The sequence below is a fragment of the Suncus etruscus genome, chromosome X (assembly GCF_024139225.1).
Source record: "Suncus etruscus isolate mSunEtr1 chromosome X, mSunEtr1.pri.cur, whole genome shotgun sequence".
Lineage (NCBI taxonomy): Eukaryota > Metazoa > Chordata > Mammalia > Eulipotyphla > Soricidae > Suncus > Suncus etruscus.
Window position 1 is genome coordinate 116,340,709 of NC_064868.1, and position 5,942 is coordinate 116,346,650.

The following is a 5,942-nucleotide window of genomic DNA, read 5'->3' on the forward strand; positions in this document are numbered from 1 at the left end:
ATACAAAAACCTCTTCCTCACACCTATATTTATTGCACCACTATTCACAATAGCCAGGCTCTGGAAACAACCAAGATGCCCTTCAACAGACGAATGGCTAAAGAAACTCTGGTACATATACACAATGGAATATTATGCAGCCGTCAGGAGAGATGAAGTCATGAAATTTTCCTATACATGGATGTACATGGAATCTATCATGCTGAGTGAAATAAGTCAGAGGGAGAGAGAGAGACGCAGAATAGTCTCACTCATCTATGGGTTTTAAGAAAAATAAAAGTCATTTTTGTAACAATCCTCAGAGACAATGAGAGGAGGGCTGGAACACCAGCTTACTTCATGAAGCTCACCACAAAGAGTGGTAAATACACTATAGAAATAACTACACAGAGAACTAACATAATCATGTGAATGAATGAGGGAACAGGAAAGCCTGTCTGGAGTACAGGTGGGGGTGGGGTGGGATGGAGGGAGATTTGGGACATTGGTGGTGGGAATGTTGCACTGGTGAAGGGGGGGTTCTTAACATGACTAAAACCTAATCACAATCATTTATGTAATCAAGATGTTTAAATAAAGGAAAAAAATGGAAAAAAAAAACAAGAGAAAGGCCTCCCAATCCTTACCACAGGCTGTGTTCTTTACACTGACTGTATAGAAGAGGAGGTACAGTAAATGCTTCCCATATACAACTCAAACCAGGTCCTTTGCCTGGTCTGTATTGTGAATGGTGGGACAAAAAAAGTGAAGTGTTAAAAAAAAGTGAAGTGTTGTGTGGCTGCAAATGTGGCCACGTGGTGCAGAAATTTAAAGCACTATTGCTGCTACTACAGCATTTTAGAGCAGGTTTTCAGCTGTCAGGGCTTTCATAAGTACAGAAGGTGATGGGGGGGGGCCTGGGAGAGGTTGCCCACACTCATTCCCAAAAAGGCCTGATGATATCAGCCTAAATATTGGCATACCAGGAGTTTGGTCATATTGGTATCTCTGCAGAGAGTCATAAAGAAGTGGTGAAGCAAGACCATAGGCCAAAGTGGTGATTATGGGTGATGGATGCAGTAGGCATGACTTTTTCAGGACTTGGCCCACCCTCTCTCCTCCTGTATTGAGGGCTTTCAACTACATGTCTAGTGTAAACATTATTTTTCATGGTTTTGTTTATATCTCTTTTGAGAACAGCTGGCTGAGTGCAGGAATCTCTCCAGTCCATTCTTTTTTTGGGGGGACACCCAGTGATACTCAGGGGTTTCTCCTGACTCTGCACTCAGAAATTACTCCTGGCAGCTCAGAGAACCATATTGGAGGCCCAGGATCAAGTCTGGGTCTGCCACTTTGTTTTTTTTTTGTTTTTTTTTTTTGTTTGTTTGTTTTGTTTTTTGGTTTTTGGGCCACACCCGGTAACGCTCAGGGGTTACTCCTGGCTATGTGCTCAGAAGTTGCTCCTGGCTTGGGGGACCATATGGGACACCGGGGGATCGAACCGAGGTCCGTCCAAGGCTAGCGCAGGCAAGGCAGGCACCTTACCTTTAGCGCCACCACCCGGCCCCTGGGTCTGCCACTTTGAGGCAACTGCTCTATCCACTATGCTATGACTCTAGTTCCTCTCCAGTTCACTCTTACAAATCCATATTTTAAAGTTAAACAACATATTAATGGCAAGCTACACTCAATAGATAGATATTTGGAGTCAACAGGAATAAACACATACATTAGAAGGGGGTCTAATCATAAAGTTTAAAATAAAAATACTCTTGTTACTGCAAAAGTAGATTTTCCCTGTGCTAGTGGATTCTTGAGAATCATATGAAAGATTTGTAGACAAAACTCAAAAGCTTAAAAAGTTAGTGTCTTTGGGCTGGAGTAATAGCACAGCAGTAGGACATTTCCCTTGCATGTGGCTGGCCCAGGACAGACCTGAATTCAATCACCAGCATCCCCTGAGCCTGTCAGGAGCGGTTTCTAAGTGCAGAGCCAGGAGTATCCCCTGAACGTTTCCAACTGTGGCCCCAAAATAAATAAATAAATAAATAAATAAACAAACAAACAAACAAACATAGACTCTATTTTACAGTTCACTTAGGTGAGTCTGGGTCACTCCCCAGTGTTCAGGCTTCCCCCATCAAGGCCTTTCTTAAGGCTCTCTCAGACTGTACCCCAGATAGCTCACAGTCTCCTCAGTTTTCTTAGGATCAGCCACTTGCATTGTCCCTCTGTCTGTCTCTCATCTGTCTGTAAAAGCCATGCCTGATTCCTTCATCTCTGTGGACATACAAGACCTACCTGATTCTGTTGTCTGTCCAGGTACAATCCCTACTCTGTGTGTGTGTGTGTGTGTGTGTGTGAGAGAGAGAGAGAGAGAGAGAGAGACAGAGACAGAGAGAGACAGAGAGACAGAGAGAGACAGAGACAGAGAGAGACAGAGCACCAAGTTAGGGACTTCCTTTATTTTAATTTGAGTTTTGGGCCATAGCCAGACTTGCTCAGGGCTTACTCCTGGCTCTGCACTTAGAATCACTCCTGGCAGCACTCAGGGTACCCTATGGGTTCTTGGGGATTGAACTAGCATTCACCATGTACAAGGCAAATGCCCTACCTGTTTAACTATGGCTCCAGCCCCAGGATATCTACTGCTATCTCCAATACTCAGCCATCCTATTATCTATTTTGATTGAATACATTTTTATTATAACTACTATATTTAAGCACCCTTTGTACAAATTGTCAATGATTGAGTTTCAGTCATAGAATGTATACCACCCTTCACCAGTACACATTTCTCACCACCAACGTCCCCAGCTTTCTTCCCATCTCCACACACCCATCCCACCTGCCTTTGGTGCAGAAATTTTACTTCTCTCTCACTCTCTGTTCCTTTTTGACACTGTGGTGTGCACTATTGTGGTCCCCCTGATCATTATCTCTATTGTCTCTGTATATTATCATCATACTGTCTTTTATTATTTATATGCCACAAATGAGTGAGATTATTGTATGTCTCTCTTCCTCTGACCCATTTTACTCACATAATACTCTACATATCCGTCCATGTATAAGCAAATTTCGTGACTTCATTTTTCCAATTAGCTGAATAATATTCCATCATGTAGATGTACCAGTTTCTTAAGCCACTCATCTGTTCTCAGGCATTTGAGTTGTTTCTAGATTCTGGCAATTGTAAATAGCGTTGCAATGAATATAGGAGTGCAGAGGGCTTTTCTGCATGGCATTTTGGGTTTCTAGGATATATACCTATGAGTAATATTACTACAATTTCTACCGTTTAAGGAATATCCAAATTGTTATTTTTTTGTTTTTGTTTTTGTTTTTGGATTTTGGGCCACACCCTGTGACACTCAGGGGTTACTCTTGGCTATGCACTCAGAAATTGCTCCAGTGAGGATATGGAGAGAAAGAAATTCTTAATCACTGCTAGTGGGAATGCCCTTTAGTCCAACCTTTATGGAAAGCAATATGGAGATTCCTCCAAAAACTGGAAATTGAGCTCCCATATAATCCAGCTATACCACTCCTAGGGATATACCCTAGGAACACAAAAATACAATACAAAATTCCTTTCCTCACACAAATATTCATTTTAGTGCTATTTAGTCAGACTCTGGAAACAACTAAGATGCCCTTTAATAGATGAATGGCTAAAGAAACTGTGGTACATATACACAATGGAATATTATGCAGCCATCAGGAGAGATGAAGTCATGAAATTTCCCTATACATGGATGTATATGGAATCTATTATGCTTAGTGAAATAAGTCAGAGGGAGAGATAGGTGCAGAATAGTCTCGCTTATATGAGTTTTAAGAAAAATAAAAGACATTTTTGTAATAATTCTCAGAGACAAAAGAGAGGAGGGCTGCAAGGTCCAGCTCATGACATGAAGCTCACCACAAAGAGTGATGAGTGCAGTTAGAGAAATAACTACATTGAGAACTATCATAACAGTATAAATGAATGGGGGAAGTAGAGAGCCTGTCTAGGGTACAGGTGGAGGTGGTGTGGAGAGGAGGGAGATTTGGGACACTGGTGATGGGAATGTTGCACTGGTGATGGTGGTGTTCTTTACATGACTGAAACTCAACTACAATCATATTTGTAATCAAGGTGTTTAAATAAAGTGTTAATAAAAATAAAAAAGAAATATCTCATAGTGAGACTATTTATGCTTTAGGTTGAACAGTATTGGGAACTATAAAAAAATTTCTCCTGTTTTGGGGGACTATATGGGATGCTGGGGGATCAAATCGCAGTCCGTCCTAGGTCAGACACATGCAAAGCAAATGCCTTATTGCTGCGCCACTGCTCTGGCCCCCCAAATTGTTTTGATTGGATACATTTTTGGTGTGTGTGATTTAAAATGACCAAACTCAATTACCTAGTTCACCTGCTTCCATTCGTGCTTGGGAAATAATTTAAGAAATTGTTACCAAAATCCAGCCTCAGATTTGGTGCGTTTGGTTCCTAGGAAACCCATTAAGTGTTAATGCTCATGGCTGGACAGATAGTCCAGGGGTAAAAGTGATTCCCTTTGAAGCAGGCAGGTAGGGAAGAGCCCCCACAAGGCTGTGATTTATTGAGATCTAGTAAAAGTTCTCAGGAATTAATAAAACCAAGATAGAATTTGAAGACATTACATTTGTCCTTAGCCCTAAGGCTACCAGGACATACTTTGTGGATACTGGAACTAAAGTCTGATCAGAGAAGCTCCAGCAGGAATAAAGATCAGGAAATGAAGCTCAGGGAACATCAAATGAACTAGATAGAACCTTCCCCCTGGAAAGCACTATAGGACACTTACATCATAGAAAACCCATATGGGAGCAGGTTGGGAGAAACCCCATATAATCCAACTCTGAATAAAGGAGAGGTGCATGTCTGCTCCCTGGTCCCATGCACATGGTCTTTAGTCATGGGGTCTCCCACATTCTTCCTCCTGAGATGTGGACTCCCCTACTTTCATGCTGGAACTCTCTTTTGCTTTGGAGAAACCTGCTCTCTCTCTCTCTCTCTCTCTCTCTCTCTCTCTCTCTCTCTCTCTCTCTCTCTCTCTCCCTCCCTCCCTCCCTCCCTTTCTTATCCTCTCCCTCCCCTTATTCAGTGCCTTTTAATAAAGCCTGTTTTTATTTCACTGCTTGTCGCCCCTGAAAGTCTTTTCTGCGAGGAAAGGAAATGGGCCTGAAAGCCCAGGCAAAGTAGTCAGTCATCCAGGAACTCCACCAGTTTCATTTTGCTTGCCACTGACTCTGGTTTGATTCCTGGCACCACATTGTCCACAAGATCACTGGATGTATCCCTGGAGACCAATACCACATGTCTGAGCAGCACCACATCCTCGTGGCCTTACTTGAACTGTCAACTGGGGTTGCGAGACAGAACCTGAGCTCTAGTGAAAGGGTAGGGCCAACCTAGCATCCCATATGGTCCCCCAAGCCCTTTTAAGAGTGATTCCTGGGGGCAGTTATGAGCTACCCCTGAGCATTGTGAGTGTACCCTAACCTCCAAAGAGTTTTCAGTAGGAAACACGAGGCTTCCGGGGAACCACTTAGGAGACTCTCCCCTAAATTAATCCTCAAATGGTTTATGCTATTCAACTTCCTTAAGGACAGCAGCTGACAGTCATACAAAACAAAATTATTAGCCAATTGTCCCAAAGGTCTGCTAAACAATATTGCAAACCACAATGCCTGAAGAAAAAAAGGGGGACTGGTGAGAGAGAAAAGTATCTGCCATAGAGGCAGGCAGGCAGGCGTGGGGGTTGACGGTGGTGGGAGGGAAACTGGGGATATATGTAGCAGGGAGTGTACACTGATGGTGGGATGGGTGTTGGATAATGATGGGATAGAAATTCGACCATCAACAACTTTATAACTGTGTACTGCACAATAGCCAAAAAATGTCCTGCTTAAGAACAGGTCTTTTTGGAAAG

The 5,942-nt window shown here is 42.7% G+C and overlaps 1 non-coding gene across 1 annotated transcript; it reads left to right on the forward strand.

The window, feature by feature from the left end:
- Positions 1–609: 609 nt before the first annotated feature.
- Positions 610–741, forward strand: LOC125999807 (small nucleolar RNA SNORA51). Its single transcript, XR_007492276.1, has one exon. It is a non-coding gene; the product is annotated as a small nucleolar RNA SNORA51 (small nucleolar RNA).
- The last annotated feature ends 5,201 nt before the right edge of the window (positions 742–5,942 follow it).